Genomic DNA, 17,623 nt, shown 5'->3' on the forward strand with positions numbered 1-17,623 from the left:
ACTGTTTAGTGAACGAGGGTCAAAGTTAATCCTCAAGTGTGGATCGTTGCCTACTGTTCGCGATCCAACGTCACCTCCAGAAGAAGTAAGTGTATTTTATCATTTTTGAGCAAATAGTCATTTCAATCGATGTCATGTCAGCCAGTTCAATAACAAATGCGTCTAAAGCTATTTATTGTCGTCGTCATAGGATGTCTCAACAAACAACGTCAGACAGTTTTATGTCACGTACATTATTTTTTGCAGCAATAAAAAATGTAAAATGAATACCTCTATCTCCATAGACAGTATAAACGTCTATCTCCCTGCAGCATTTGTTTTCTGGTTCTGTAACGTTAGCCATCTTCTCATATTTGCCACATAAGCGTGTGTATAAGTTAGTTTAAAAAAATTGCGCGAAAGTTATCACAATTTGTTTGTGTGTGTGTGTGTGTGTGTGTGTGTGTGTGTGTGTGTGTGTGTGTGTGTGTGTGTTGCACATCCATAATTGCAAAGGGGACGCGATTAAAACTCTATAAGTACATAAATGTATCAAATAACCTCTCCGAGACGTTTAGTCCATTCTCATTCGTGTTTATTCTGTGCCGGAGTCTCTTCATCATCTGGGTCCAGCAGGGCGGGGATATGCAGCTCATTTACATTTAAGGTGGTATAGACCAAAAAACAGCTCTTTTTAAAACAGGCCCCAATAATGACATTTTCAAATGGTTATAATAAATTAACTGTGGGGAATTTTGTGCTGAAACTTCACAAATACATTCTGGGGACACCCAAGACCAATATTACATCTTGTAAAAAGGGGCATAATAGGTGCCCTTTAACATTGCCACTTTTTGAGGGTGAGCAAAAACGCACAGTTTTTGTGTCAGTCCCTTTAAATGCAAATGAGCTGCTGCTCCCGGCACAGAGGGCGGAGCTTCAAGAGCTTGTGTCCTTTTAAAGGCAGGATTTTTCTAAAAAATAATTTCCCAAATTTGTTTAAACTGTCTTTATATACCAATACATAATTAAAATGTAAGTACTCTGAAAAAGAGAGTATAAAAATTGAGTGTCTCTAGTCCTCTCAGGGCTGCAATAAACACAGCTACTTATTCCATTCACTCCCACCCCCTCCTTTCTGAGCTCCTTCCAAAGCCACGCCCCCAAAACACATGAATGCGCGATGCCGACCGCTCAACCTAGCTTCAGCTGTAGGACGTGTTTGCCAGTGCCGAGCGGAGAGGAGCGCAGTGCATGCAGTGACATCATGTCAGAATCACATGTAATAAAATACCTAACTTTTTTCATTATGAATATAAACAACTAACATGGCTGTTAGTACTCATAATCAAGCTAGCATATCGATACTGGTAAAGTTTAAAATATATTGAGTTTGATTCGGTAACGAGCTAGTAACATAAGGCAAAGCTAAAAACAGGTTGCATTGATACACGTTTTCCCATTACCATCAGAGACACCTGTGATGAAGGTGAATTTTGTGTAAGATTCATAACGTATACAGTGTTTTGCATGTAAGAGCTTCCACGATGAAAGCACTGTTGGCTCTGATCCGGAGACAAGTACCTTTCTACCTTACTAGTTTCTTTTTTTGCCTTGTTTGCCTTCGCTGGCTGTATATGCAGGTACTGGGAATTTTGACTGCTTTTTCTCTGCCATAATCGTGATTCTTCCTAGCTTCCGTGCCTCTTCCCTTCCTCGAGTCAAACGGGTGCGCGCATGTGGGCCGCTCCTGTAGCAGCAGGGGTGGTAGCCATGGTAGCGAGGGAGAGTGACAGTCACCCAGCCAATCATTTCATTCGTTCCGGATGGAAATAATGAGCTGTGTTTATTGCAGCCCTGAGAGGACTAGAGACACTTGATTTTTATACTGTCTTTTTCAGAGTACTTACATTGTAATTATGTATTGGTATATAAATACAGTTTAAACAAATTTGGGAAAAAGTTTTTTTAGAAAAATCCTGCCTACCCTGCCTTTTGACAGTTTTAAAGAACAAATAAGAAAGCTTAATATTTTCTGGTAAAACTTTTGTCTGGCAAAACTTGTGTATTATTTGAGCTAGAGTTGTTCTCAACATTTTTACGGCCATTTTAGGTGTTATGCTGTAATAGCAAAAAAAAAAAAAAAAAAAAAAGTGTAAAAGGTTATCAAGTTAGTGTACTCATTCACTTCCACTGTAAGTACCTCAGATTTATTTTTTTATTAAGAAATAAGAATAAGAAATAAGAAAGCTTAATATTTTCTGGTAAAACTTTTGTCTGGCAAAACTTGTGTATTATTTGAGCTAGAGTTGTTCTCAACATTTTTACGGCCATTTTAGGTGTTATGCTGTAATAGCAAAATAAAAAAATAAAAAGGTGTAAAAGGTTATCAAGTTAGTGTACTCATTCACTTCCACTGTAAGTACCTCAGATTTATTTTTTTATTTCAGAAAAGGACTGATAAGTCCAAATTAATAACAGTGGTTTTTAACATTATGTCAAGTGCTGAAGATTGAGAGTAACTTGCATTGAATCTTGAATATTCCTTTAATAAATGCTGTAAAAGTTCATCATTAGTTAAGGATCCCTCATGCAAATGGCACTCTGGTTGTTCTATGAGGATTCCCTCACATTTACTGCTTCAGCTTAGCAGTATCACAAAGGGATGAGACTTATAACCACCAGCACACAGTTTGGCAGTGTCTTCTGCCCCTAGTGGGCGGTCGGCCTTAAGAACAAAAAAAGAAATCTGTGAGATTTATCAGGGATGACATGGAAAGCAACACTGCACACCCATCAAACAAACAAAGATATTTCCTTCAGTGCCTTGATATAATGCCGTTATTTTCCAAACAGACAGAATGTGGTCAAGCCAGATAACATATTGCTGAAAGAGTTTATCTAACATTATAACAGGATACATTTGTAATGGTTCATAGCGCTCTGAAGCAGGCTGTAGAAGAATGCATATGGAAAGCCATCTCACATCTGACAGCAGCGTTTATTCGCTTCCACAGCTGCTTTTGACAAAAAAATACGTCACAGTATCCGCTATTGGAGAACCCAAAGGACAGATTCTGCCGGACCACCCAACGTTGGCCTGAAGCTCGGAGCCGTTTCTCTAGGGTTTTCTCTTTCACTGCCCTTCTTTATTCTTTTCCTTCATTTTGTCTCTTGTTTCCAAACCCGCAACATCCCTCCGGGTGACTACATGAGCATAACTTGCTGAAATGTGGAAAGAAGCTTGATGTTTTCATTAGAGGGTTTTTTTTTTTTTGGATACCTTTCAGTGAGATCATGCCCGAGGGAGGATGCGAGCTTCCCGCTTAGAATCGGCGCAAGCCACATCGTTAATCATCAGCATCAGAGCATACTCATCTTCACTAGCTTTACACATGGAAGTCCCATTTCATTTGCTAAAGGCGTAGTGACAGGGATTTATCCGCCGGAGGAACAAACTGCCACCGTGGAAGAAACAAAAGTGAGAGAAAACAACAAATATGTTCTGATAACGTGGGAATGTCTGTCCACAGCTACACACACACACATGCTGGGTTTCCATGTTTTAAGGGGACTTTCCATAGACAATGATTTTTATACTGTACAATTTGTGTATTCTATCCCCTAACCATAACCCTAAACCTACCCATCACAGAAAACTTTCTGCATTTTTAGAAAAAACATCACTTAGTGTGATTTATAAGCTGTTTTTCTCATGGGGGCCAAAAAATATATATATACAATATAAAGAATTTCAGGTACTTCTATCCTTGTGGGGACATTTTGTCAGACTGCGTCAGACTGTATAATGAGAATAGATGTAATAGATGTATAATGAGAATAGAGAATAGAGAATAGATGTATAATGAGAATAGATGTTTTGCACAAGAATAATCTAGGGTAGTGATCATGTTTAAAGGCACAGTATGTAAGTTTCGCCGTTAGAGATCGCTCATTCAAAACAATAACAAAGGCGTAGCTTGATTACGCTGTGAATGAGCGTGGAATCATGGGAGTTGTCGTCTTTCACCTCAACAGCCAATAGAAAGCCATCCGATGTGACTCTGGCAGAAATCTTGGTCACGGATGAGCTAATGTTTTAAAGTTTTATTAACGTTATTGTGGTTTGAAGCAGGAGAGCCCGGGACATTTTACGTTGCTGTTTTTATTATGCTTATGCCTCTCCTTTCATTTAGTTATTTGTTTATTTTACGATTAAAGTTACGTTTAACATCCAGCTCCTTCCTCCCTGAACTTGAACTTTGTTACAGTTTTTTTTGATCACTTAATTTCACATTTTGTTTCATTCTAATGAATGAATAATGTCAATAATTTGTTAACAAACAAGTATTCATTACTACAAGGTGCTCATTGTTTCTGTCTTAAATGATTACATTGTTTAAATTAGTAAATGTTTACTGTGATTTGTATATGTGCATTTCTGAAATACATAACTTAGACAGATACCTTTGATAACAGATCGCTCTAAATTATAATGTGGACTCATGCATTTTCTAAATCTGCTTTGAAACAATGTGTATTGTGAAAAGCGCTATACAAACGTGAATTGAACTGAATAGAAATAATTTACATTGAATTGAAAACTACTCATGCAGATCACTTTTTTTGATGAATTAAAATTGTGGAGTAATGCAGCACTGTTTTACTTGGTCAAAATAATCATACTGAAATACATTTGAGTGTGTTGAAAGTTGTTATTAATTTACTCTGTATGTTCGCACGGCGGCTGGTGTGAAACACTTGTTGCACACTGCAGTAAGCAAGATTGATAATAGAATATCATATTAATAAAAGCTGGACGACTTGTGTTGCTAAATGGGATGCAACTAATTTTAAAATAAGTTGTATGGTGGGGAAAATTATTTATTAATGGTGTTACTACAAATAACGCTCTTTCTGATTATGTTGTTAGCCACTTGACAAGATAGCATTGTCTCTGAGACATGATACAAACAAGTTACTCATGGTAAATCAAGAAAACAAGAAGTTCAATTATGGAAATTATGTCATTGACAAGCGACGCAATGACAGAGGTCGTTACACTGGTTAAAATAGCTGATTTCTCTGGATTTAAACATTGCTGGAACTATTTGGGATGGTGTAAATAATAAATAATAATAAATAAATAATAAATAAGTCAACAAAAGATATAACATTGTGATAGTAGTTTTGGGATATTTTAATCCAAAAATCTTACATATTGTGCCTTTAATGTTCTGTTACTTTGGATTTGAACTTAATCTTTGAGTTGCTTAACTTGAAAAAATGTATGTAACTGATTACCCTAAGATTTTTGGAGTTTTGCCAACTTATTAGGGTTTATAGTGTAACAGAATATACTTTATCAGAATATGCTGTAATAACTTGATAACTTCCTGTGCATTTTCTGTGAAGCTGCTTTGAAACTATGTAATAGCGCTATACTTGAACGGACTACTACACAATACACTTACCACACCACGCATGTTGCAAAAAACTGGTTGATGCTTGATCTCACTGACTACATGTCTCAGATCAGTCTTTGGCTCGGCCCGTGGCATCAAGGAGCTGGAATGGAGAATGGGAATCTGACTAGAGATCAGCTGCAAGCATCTCTCCTGGGTCCTGTTGCGAGCTTTCTGACTGTCCCACACTGCCCCCGCAGGTCACACAGCAGACTCTGGATCTCAAGTTAATTTTATCTAGGGTCAAATGTGGAGTCAGTGTTGCTGCTTTCCCTGACATTCAAAAGCGAAACTGTTTCTGTTTCTAATAACTTTTTTATGCATCCCAGTGTGGTAAGAACTCCGAGCTCTGTTTCATTTTTCTGAATGCTTAATAACAGACTAATTTCTAAATGCATCCCAATGTGGTGGGAAGAGCTTACGAGCTGCATTCGAAGCTTTCTGAATGCTCTCCAAGTCAAAACACTGACTTACTGCGCGGCACAGCTCCAGGACACCTTTTATTTTCATTAGACTCATAACTGTCAGTAGCAGATTTTATAGCCAGACGATCCCTAAATCACTTCACTTGTTTTTTTTTTTTTTTTGTGTGTCTACACTGTCTGCAGGGGGAATACCAGGAGCTCCTCACAACGCTACCATGGGACTGAAAACCATTTAAAATCATCAGTTTACTACACCATGTAACTAAAGTTAACAAATGTAAAAATGTTTTGCTGTTGTGAAGATTTCAGACCTGCTTAAATGCACAGGAATACTTGTACAAGTGTTATTTTAGTATACTGTTATAGAATTCAATGATATTTTGAATAAGCTTTTTATATTTTCAAATACACTCACTCTGTAACAGGAATTTAATTTGCCCTCTACACGGTGCTCCTATGATCACAGAGGAGTCAAATTCATGACTGTATCGCACACCTCCACGGCCCCCCATTTTGTTTGTTCAAATCCCCAGGCCCTGGGGCCCCTCTGCTCCAGAACTCCTCCTTCCCTTGAGATGAGGGATGACTTTGGGAACTTCCAGACAGTTGTTTATGCAGTGAGGACATAACTCATTTCTCAACTAATCAAGAGCAAGATAACAGCTGAATAATAGCTTGAAAATACTGATGATATCGTCTGAGCTGTTTGCTTTAAAAGCTTGTTTGAAAAAGAAAAAAAGGAGGGGGAGACAAGGCCTCGCCATCGTTTTGCATTTGCTAAGGCTAAGAAACGCAAACACTCGAAAGGCTATCAATGACTGTTCTGCTCGGCAATCAATCCACAACCGATAGGCCCAACGTGGGTTTTTTTTAACCCCCCCCCCCCCCCAAAAAAAGTCTGCTTCAGGTGACTTAAAACATTTTTAAGTGAAAAATAAAGATAAAACACAAATACGTAAAATATTTTTTAAAAATGGAGGAAAAATAGTAACATATCAGCCTCCCAAACATCACCACATCGATTTCCACATTGCTGTCATTTTGATAAAGGTCAAATGCTTTTGCAAACAACCGTGTAAACGGCAGAGGCATATATAAGGATGCACAGCGTGTAGCTTATCAGGAAGTGGGATTAAATGCTGTCAGTAAACAGTTATTGTGTCAATAACAGCCAATCAAATTACACTGCATGATATTTATCCAGATGTCAAGAGAAAGCACATGACAGCTGGAGCCACATCTCGTAAAAGCCACAGATTAAATAGCTCTGCATGTGTGAGTATTACACTGGACAATCATACAATGCAAACAAATTCATACATATATAAATTAATAACACATTTAATCAATTAATCCTATACTGTTGTGGCAAGAATAATAATAATAATAACACATTTTATTTTAACTTAGCGTACACTGTGATAATAATAATATTGATAACAATAATTAAATATTATTTTCTGGGACCTCTTGAGTCTTAATGTAGCTTACTTTGTGATAATAATAATAATAATAATAATAAATATAATTTTGTTGGTAATATTTGAACATTTTAATATTATTATTATTATTACCTAAAATAAAATATAATATTAATAACAATAATATTAAGATAAAATATTTTTAGCAACTCAGTATACAGTATGTGTTCATATATGAATGCATTTACATATAACCTCTGTGAAGAAGTTTACTGGATAAAAATGTAATGCCAGGCAAAACTAAAAGTATTTCAGTAATTGCATTCATCGAAACGGATGGAAAACTTACCTATACTTACAAGTCAAACACATGCACAATTAATCTGACCTCTGCCATGGGAGGCTGTTAAAGGTATTGGTGGTGGTTATGGCACCATTAGAATTCCTGGTACCTCTCGAGTCTCTGGCATGCTGCCCTTCCAGAGATTAAAAGGGATTTAAGCAAGAGGTTGTTATTAATGAGAACCATTACTTCTGTCTACTTCAGCCCACAAGCCCTGTCATTAAATAAAACTTAGAGCCGCAGGAAAGTTGCGGTATGCCTTGAACAGAGTTGAACTGATAAAATATTGAAATATTCTGACATTATGCAACTATATGAGGATTCAGGGTACAAAAATACATTAACGGTTTCTATTTTAGTCCTGGGTCGAGCAAAAATAATGATACCACCTCTTCACGACTGAAGCATCCATAAACTGCTATGCTGTTTTGTTTGAGTGCACTTCCGAAGGAGTCTTTATAAACGCTATAAAGCGTGATCATCTTGATTTGTTCATTTAAACTCAATTCAGTCTTTAGTTGCATTCAATTACAGATATTGTACCTCCGCCCCTCCTGTTTCTCATCGTCAGGGCAGAAATGCATGCGACTGGATGCTGGTGTTGACACAGGCTCATCATCTGTTATTAATGTGATGTTGAAACGAGGTGAGGTGTCCTGGTATACACGGCCTGTAATTAGTCTTAGTGGCTCAGTATTATCAGCAACATACTTGAGATAAGTCGTGCTAACAGTGGGGTATTAAGTCCAAAGATTTTCACTACCCCACACTCATTTTCTCACCCCCGTGGTCAAGTGGTGCTCCCTGATATCTCCCATTGTTGTCATCCCAAAACATCCCAATAAGACAGGTCAATTATCTGTCTCTCTTGATGACAGTAATACAAAGTCATGGAGTTATGTCTGCTTCAGACCAAGCTAGATTACTCACAGTCACAGAAACACATTATTTTAACCATAATAGCACAGCCTGAAGCATTTCAAAACAGAGAACGAATTAAAAGAGTAGCCGATGTAATGAAATGAAGAGAAAGATTCAGAGAAATCGGACCAGTAGACGATCTATTCAGATACACGCCATTCAATCCAGAGACAGCCCAACATAACTCTCATTTTTAAACATCCAGCACTGAAACAGTTAAAGTAAAAATAAGTAGAGGCACATTGTGGTCTTGTTTGCTGCACTGCACCCTACTGGTCACTAGGAGGAACTGCAGATGCTTCAAAACGCTTCTGTTTCTATTTCTCATCTCTGATTGGCCATCATTTCCAAGGATGACCAATAGGGAATATGAATGTTGTAAGAGATGAATTAACAGGAAAGGAGCAACTAACTGGAAGACTTCCATTTGGCAGTAGACTGGAGTATTCATTAGAGATACAGAGTTAGAAATCATCTGTATTTATTGAAGGGCAAAGATACCCTTAAACACACACAAACTAACTCAAATATGCCAGACAGATATGCACAAATTCCTAATTACACATAAGGCACTTCTTATTTAACAATAACACATTTATATAGGATAGATTTTTAATTATGCATAATGTGTAGCCTGTCAGAAGTTACAGAGTGTTTGTGTTATTCATTAAACTTGCAAGTGCATGTATATATAATATGACTCATATGGGTCAATGAAAAACTTTTTTCATGTTTTTTGAAAAATACATTTAAAAAGTCAGTTCATACAAAATGTACTCCTATGAAAATTACAATGTCTGAATAATAAGAATAATAATTTGCTGCTTAGTTAAAATGATTTCAGTAGAGAAACTCTTTGTTGTTGAATAATATCATATTACATAGGGAAACCACCATGCAGGAAGCCATGTTGTTGTCATGTGACAATATTTTTTTTTTTCTTTTTTAAAAAGTATGAAATTTAAACCTGCACACAAAGATGATACATTTCTTAGAACTTGGCGTGTGTTTTAAATTTCAAAAACATTTCCCATTTTTTAATGATCTTGATGCAAGTCATTAAGAATATCAATAAATTATTTCCTTTAAAAAACTTTTCAAGTTGTGTTGGCGGGTCTAGGCTTGTTAGTGTGTATGTATCCTCATTGTATATATTTGTAAATTACTAATGGGATTATTGTTGCCCTCCTTGAACAGACCGTGACCTTTTTACATCAAAAAAAAAGAAAAAAAAAAAAGTAGTCTCTTTATGGTTCATTTATAAAACTGTGGATTCAGTTAGAAAGTATAAAATATGTGTATTTGTACAAGGTTTAGAGTTTGATGATTCACGCGTTGGGAATTGGGCGGAGCCCGACTCTTCCAAAGATATGATTGGCAGCTGAATCACACATCTTTTTTTCTCTTTTTGCTGTGTCACTCCTTTATTTGCTCCTCTTTCACTCCCTACATCATCTTAAAAGTGCTATCTTACTGTGTGTATAACTTCAACCAAAGCTAGTTATTTATCTAAAGTTAAGCTAAATGTTGTCCTTCCTATATTAAAATGTAAAATTAAGCATTAAGTATATGACTCTGTAAATCAGTAATGATTATTTAATGCATCTGCAATGTCAGCATCATATATAAATGCATTAATATGGTACTATAGGCATGTTATATCCACCAAACAAGACCCTTGGAGAGAAAAAAGCACAGAGCTATTCAGTCAATATACATATGGTAGACATATATAGTATGAGAGAGACAAGCACAAGCTGAGTGTTTGTGGACAGGAAGAATACAACTGTTTGTTGAGAGCGAAATGGCTTGTTCCTTGACTCTAAGTTGAACTTTATCAAGTAAACATTTGACAATAGTCTACATGGACTGCCGAAATATCTCAGATGAATTTAATATGCATAATCAAGCACAATCTAAAATACAAAGCATGTTTATCTAAATACTGGCATGTCTTTTTGACTGTCTTAGATTAAAACAAATTAAGTCCTTGCTACTATAAGGACCGAGTATGTTTGACACATCTAGATTACATTTCAGAGGTTGCTAACTGTTTCTCTTTTAGTCAGTCATTTAACTGGAGCTAAAAATGAAGCCAAAAATTCCTTACAGTCCTATGGAAAGTTTTATCTTCAGTAGGTTAGTGGGCCATGAAAGGATTTCACTGTCTTGCCAATCATTTTATTTTCCAGTAATGATGAGCAGTCCTTCTACTTTCCCACTTTTTCCATAAATCAGGGTTATGAATAGTGAATAATTACATGCACTTGGAAAAGATAAAAATGATAAAGGGTCTGCAGATAAATTGAAGCATTCACTGAATTCCACAGCTTCTCTCCTCCCTTTCCTCTATCCTCCACTGTACAGATGCATTTATATGCATCAAGTTTATAGTTTGGACACATATCTTACACTCCAACAAGTTGGTATTTGCTTAAAAAACATGGTGGTCATTCCCAGTGGATTTTGCTCTGAATGAACCCATTTAAAGCTTGACCAATAGGAATGCTTTTACTGGCTGCTCATGTCTTCATCTGGACCGGAAGCCTCGCTGAACCAGCCGATTCGTTTTAATTGCATTGCTAATGCTGTTTATAATGTGGTTGAGAGGGGCAAGGAAAAAAACCCTTGAGAGGGTAACAAGAGCGCTGAAAAGCCCGTGTCCGAACCTCACAGGAATAAATTCTATGTGCTAACTCGCTTATGAGTTGGGAAACGCTTCCGCAGAAATATTGGTGGGAAAAGAGAGAAGGTAATCTTTTAGAACGCTTCCCTCAGAGGAAAACTCATGAGGCGGCTATTCTCACCCCACTCAATTAAACTGAATCCTGGCTGGCGTCAGTCACACTTTAGGCCTGGAATGATTTGATGGAAGTAAAAAAAAAAAAAAAATGTAGGTTTGTGTTAAGTGTGAGATGGGGAAGGCCACTCAAATGATAATTTCCCATATGAAATAAAAGTCAGTTTAAAAAATAATAATAATTGGAACAGTTTACTGAAAAAAAAAATCTAGAAAAAAGTTTTTTTAGGTGTCATATTTTTTTAGGTGTCATATGAGATACATCAGGCTTTTATGGCTCAATATGATATAGGAGAATGTGGAGCTGACAATCGAGGAAAAATAAAAAACACCTCAATTTTATACAGAGGCCAAAATTGAGCAAAAAGATGCATGATATCTACATAAACAAAAAAGTAATTAATTACTAGCTAGCTAGCTACTAATTACATCTTCAACCGTGTAATTACATTACCGTAGGCCTAACAAATAAAAAAGTGAAAAGTATTGCATTACTAATTACTTTCTAAATCCCATATCAACATCAAGGATAGACATGAAACTGCTCTTTTAATTCTTTCAAAAATATATAACATTGCATAAATTATTATTGAACTGACCAAAGTATTTAAAGGGAGAAGGTTACATTAAAATCATACATTTTAACATTAGACATTACATTTTTATGTTAAATTCACTATTGTTTTATATAGAATTGTTCTATAGTATTTAATGCAATACATCAGAAGTAACTGTAATTAAATTACCGAAAGATTTATCCTTTAAAGAGACTTTACTTTTCAAGGGAAAAGTGATTAAATTACAGGAATTAATTAATAAAGAAATGCATTACACCCAACACTGATCTTTATAACATTATAGCAGATTACTTGCATAAAAGGGATGTAAGTGTCACTCTATATCTGCCAATAATATGTCAGTAATATGACATATAAATGCTTAGTTTATGTTCAAAGCTCTAAAACATATAATTCAATGCAATAATGATTGAGAGATGTAAAAATAAATAAGGTATTCCTCAAAAGCCTGTTGTAATATTAGATCTTTCTTCAAAAACAAAACCCAAGCTGCTTTAGTCCAGAAAATCTTCATCTTTAAATAATATTACTATTTAATAAATATTTACTTTATAAAAATCAAAGAGACAGTCTCTTAGAAAAAAAGGTACGAAAGCTGTCACTGTCACTTTTGTTCCTTTTAGGTACTAATATGTACCTTTTAAAAAGGTACAGTCCCAGTGACAGCTTTCGTACCTTTTTTTCTACCACATGTAAAGAGGGGACATTTTCAGAATAATCCTAAAAGGCCTTTTACTTGCAAAAAAAAAAAAAAGTATAAACCATTAATCAGATGACAGAAGGCATGTCGTAAATTGTGTACAACAGTTTTTTCAGCAAAGTTTTGATCATGTTGATCAAGCATCTATATCTGAAAATAGGCAGAAACACGTAAATATCCAACACAGCCAGATTAGAAATAATACATTTAAACCATATAGCAGATATTGTCTGATATAATGCATTCCTAACACAAACATGCTTCATAAAACCTCTATTGGTGTCCTATGAAAATCGGACGTGCATGAGTGAATGTGCGGCACGTCTGACTCGCAGCTTACCAACCTGCAGACAAATGAAACACCACCAGCAGTTCATACTTTTCCCACACACACTATAAAACAGTTTCTGCAACAATAATCCCGCCATTATCACAACGTGCCTCGCCGTTTAAACAAAAGAGTGGTGCGTTGCACAAACATGTTTTAAAGTTTTGCCATTTTCCCTAAGTCATATAAGTCAGAAGAAGCCAAGCACAGTTGTCATGTTACATGCATACGGTTATTGCATGGACTTAGTGTGACTGAGTAATTGCTCTGGCAGTGAAGGGAATGAGGCAAGATGGATGGTTGAGGGATTAGATCCCCACAACAGTCGCAATGCGTATCTTTTCATGCATCTCAGCCCACCATCCATCCATTTGAACAAATGTTTTTAAGTCTGTGGTGCCAGACGTGAAGTCCCCCAGCCCACACAGACACCTGGAACGGCCTATGAGCAGACTAAACCATCAAGTCTTTCAGGTAGCTTTCCCACAATCGGTCTATAGGTCACACATGCGGTACAACATGTTCCTGGATCAACACCTTTGTTGATCCTGGAACAACAATCCAATAAACCAATCATATTTGAGGGACTAGTTTACAGTTTATGTCAAGTTTAAGCTTACAATCAGGGTTAGGTGTTTCTAGATCAGTGTTAGAGGACTAAATTTTCAGAAAGGAATGTTGTTCCAGCATCAACAAAATATGTTGATCAGGAGCATGCCTTACTTGGCACAATCACAATGAGCCACTTAATCTGGGCCCTATCATACACCTGGTGGAATGCAGCGCCAGGCGTGACGCAAGTGATTTATGCTAGTTTCAGCCTGACGCAGTTATCATTTTCACGTCCTGCGCCACGTTGTTTAAATAGCAAATGCACTTGCGCCCATGGACGTGCTGGTCGGAAGACGAGGTGTGTTCAGCGCAGGCGCATGGTTGGCGCGTTGCTATTTTGAGGCAACTGAAATAGACTGCGCCACTGACCAACAAAAACCTGGTCCAAAGTCAATTGCACAGTATTTGTTTTGTTATTTAAAGGGTGCATTAGTAAAATGAGCTTATAGGCAGGTGCACAACGCGCGTACACTCTGCTTATTACACAGACAGCGATGTGCAGCAGCTCACAAACATGCCAAATATTAAAAATAAAAGGATTACAATGTAAAAGATTATTATTGTGTACATAAAGATATGGTGCAATCCTGCTTGTCACATAGATTTAACCTCGCACACGAGCAGATCCGTTTTCTCTCTGCAGAAGCGCTCAGTCTTTCCGCTTGCAAATTCCATCATGTAAATAGCTAATCCGCCATGGAGCAAGCTCAACTGGCTTTTAAAGGGAATGGGAGATGAGACTCTGATTGGTTTATTGCAAGTTACGCCTAAAACACACCCATTACTCATTAACAGAATATGGACAACCCTTTTAGACCATGCGCCGGGTGCGCCGACCATTTTTCCGGTCATTAAATTAGCAAAAGTGGATTCGGACATGCCTTAAGTGAACCTGTGCCCTGCGCTTTAGACCATGCACTTAGATCGTTAAAATAGGGCCCACATAGTTTCTCATAAGGTTAAAGGTGAAGTGTGTAAGTTTTGTACTTCTTGGGGCCTGTTGAATAAACTGTAAGACTAAACTTTCAAGTTATTTTTTTTACTTTTATAAACTTTTTTTTAAGTTAGTTACATTAAAACGTAGATTAGGCTAATTTGACACGGAAAACTAAAGCTAGTTCGTCATACACAGTGGTTTGAATGTGTATTAGTCTTGTTTTTGCCACCTCAGGGTCGTCTGTGTGAGTAGGCAGGACCGGAAGAAAGTGATCTCGCCATCATCCTCCAGTGGTGTTACAGCCCGGGCATGCTTCTCTGCTCACACGGCATGGATATTGAGTTCCCACAAAGTAATCATTACTCCAGCCCCACAGCGATCTGAGCCCACAATTGAGCTTGATTATATTCTAATACAATACATAGGATGTGACCATCAGGGTTACCGGTGACACCGCGTGGTTTTCGAGGTATGGATCGAAGGATATTACTTACCTCATAAATAAATCAATTGACAGCTGAGCTGATGATTGAGTCGACGTCGCAGCTGGCACGACACACCAACGATGACAGCTCAAGTTGAACGGAGCATGTTTTATTAGGTCTCTAGGTTGTTTTCTCACCTTGCATCATTTAAGCTGACAAATCGCACTTGACACGCCATGCTACGATATTGACAAAAAGGATAGTAATCTCATTTATCTGATTCAGGCTTGCAGTGGAATTCAGCTATATGGCTTTTTCGAACATGAACGTAAATGGCAGTTTAGATTTGTTTGTTTGTTTAGCATATCTATATCTAAGACTCTGGCTACAGTCGCAACTGTGTTTGCATTCAGAATGACTGAGTGCCTCGTTAGCCGTTATATTAAATGGGTCTCGGTCCATTACCGTGTAGGTCTTTTGTTCATTCTCTAAACAGAGCTTAAGTGCTGATTTGATCTTAGTGATCCCTTGAAAATCATTTTAATATCACATTATCACTTTTTTTTTTTTTTACTTGATCTGATCATTTGAGATCATTCTGAAATCCATTTTGATTTGATAAATAATGTATGGTCCCATACACTGCAAACAATGATTTTCTTCCTCAGTATTTTTCCTTTCTCAATTCTCTAGTACAAACATCTAGACATTCTTAATTTAAGAAACTTTTACTTGAGAAGCAAAATTACTTGAAGTCCCCCCGCAATCAATTTTATCCCTTAAAACTCATATTTGATCACCAAAATGACATATTTAAAAGTTTTTTCCTTGAAAAATAATTGAATGTAACTCTACACCCTTGCCTCATTTAGCATACACGGTTCTATGAACATGCAAATTAGCCCCTCTAATTAATCTCAAATTAATTAGATTAATTAATTTAAAAAATAATATTTTTTTCAGAAATCAAGTATTATATTATGCCACTTTGCTAACTGCTTCTCAATTACATGTGTCTGTAAATGTATTATGTTAAGATGTTTTACTGGAAATCAAGACAAAAATACAGTGGAAGAAAACTATTTTTGCAGTGTTAAACTAAAGAAAGTAAAAACCTCCACAACCACCCACATGGAGGTCACCTGGTTCTTCAGTCACTATACCACAGCGTAATATAAATGGGCCTGTTATAGAAAACCACTTGAAGAGAAGAAAGACAAGATGAGGGTTTGTAAAATCATTTCCTGAGGGAATTTTATAGTGTAATGACCTGAAAGGAGATGAGCTCCCCTAGATATTCATTCTCGACTTGACAGAGTTATTATTAAACTTTCTTCTCAAAATTCCTGGAGCTTTTTGCGTTCCTGCACATTATCTTTAGCACCAAGCAAAAAAAGCAAGAAAGCAAACACTACGAGGTCCATTCAAGCTGCTATAATTATACCTGCATCGTATTACAAACTAGATATCTACTCTATATCCCAACACAATGAGAATAATTCCAGCCCTAACGGGAATAAACCCATCTAATCCATCAATAAACCACTCAAATGCAGCTAAATGATCTTTGGGTGAACACATAGTGCCAAGAGCCATGAGCTATACACTAAAAACAGTGACGGAGGAGTTGAAGTACACGCTTGCATCCAACAACACCTCCTGCCGGCTTTGTATCTCCCCGCTGTCGATCTCTCTCTCTCTCTCTCTCGTGTAAAATGGCTGCTGTCCTTGCCATGTGCCCCGTGGCTCATCCATCATTGATCAACAGAGTAGAATTGATGTCTCACACCTGAGTACCTGTGATTTGGAAGCAGGTGTTCCCCCCTCCTCTCTTCCATCTCTCCGCCCTTCTAGCCTTGTGTCTTTCCCAGAGTCCCCAGGGCCTTGGGTGTCACGGCCAGGACACATGCACCCCATTGACAAACTGATGGATGAGCCAAACCATGTGTGTGTGAGAGTGTATGTATGTGCATTTGTGTTTATATCCTTCTGTGTGAGAGTAATTCCAGAATGAAGGCAATTATTTCTCTCGGACTGAGACTTCCCCCCGATCTGATTTGACGGAAAAGAAAAACAATCAAAGGTAAATGTGATTTATAGGCGGAAATGATCAAACAAAGATCTACAGTCAGATAAATGCTAACAGATTGCCTTTGGTTTAGATCAAATTGAGACAGAGACTATGTTTAGAATGGATTACTAGCACATTGCACTTGCATTACTAGCACATTGCTTACTGTACACAGTATACAAAGTAGAGTAGAATAGTAGTATGCTATGAATATAACAGGAAGAAAATCTTTGTAATGTTGAGTTCATAGATTTTAATATGTTAGACAGACAAGAGATCTGGTGCAGAGGGTCGCGCTTTCACAGAAATGTGGACATATTAAAAAGCGTTCACAAAGCCTGTCCAAGAGAGAAAGAGACTAATTCATGGTTCTAGAGAAAGAAAATGCCAGGAATGAGATGGAGTCAGTCAGTCAGCCTGTGCTCCACAGAGGCCATTAAAACCGTCACTGGCACCGCCGGGTCTCACGGGCAGGTTCAGCTGGCATGAACACCAAGGCTGCCGTGAGCTTATCAGGCCTTTCTGACGCACGCTATCTCACTCGCACCGGCAACAGGGACCGGGCTCCTGAAAAGCCAGAGATGGTTTATGGAAAGTGATTTGCTGAAAGAGCTATCA

Source organism: Scardinius erythrophthalmus (assembly GCF_964197995.2).
Source record: "Scardinius erythrophthalmus genome assembly, chromosome: 1".
Taxonomy (NCBI): Eukaryota; Metazoa; Chordata; class Actinopteri; order Cypriniformes; family Leuciscidae; genus Scardinius; species Scardinius erythrophthalmus.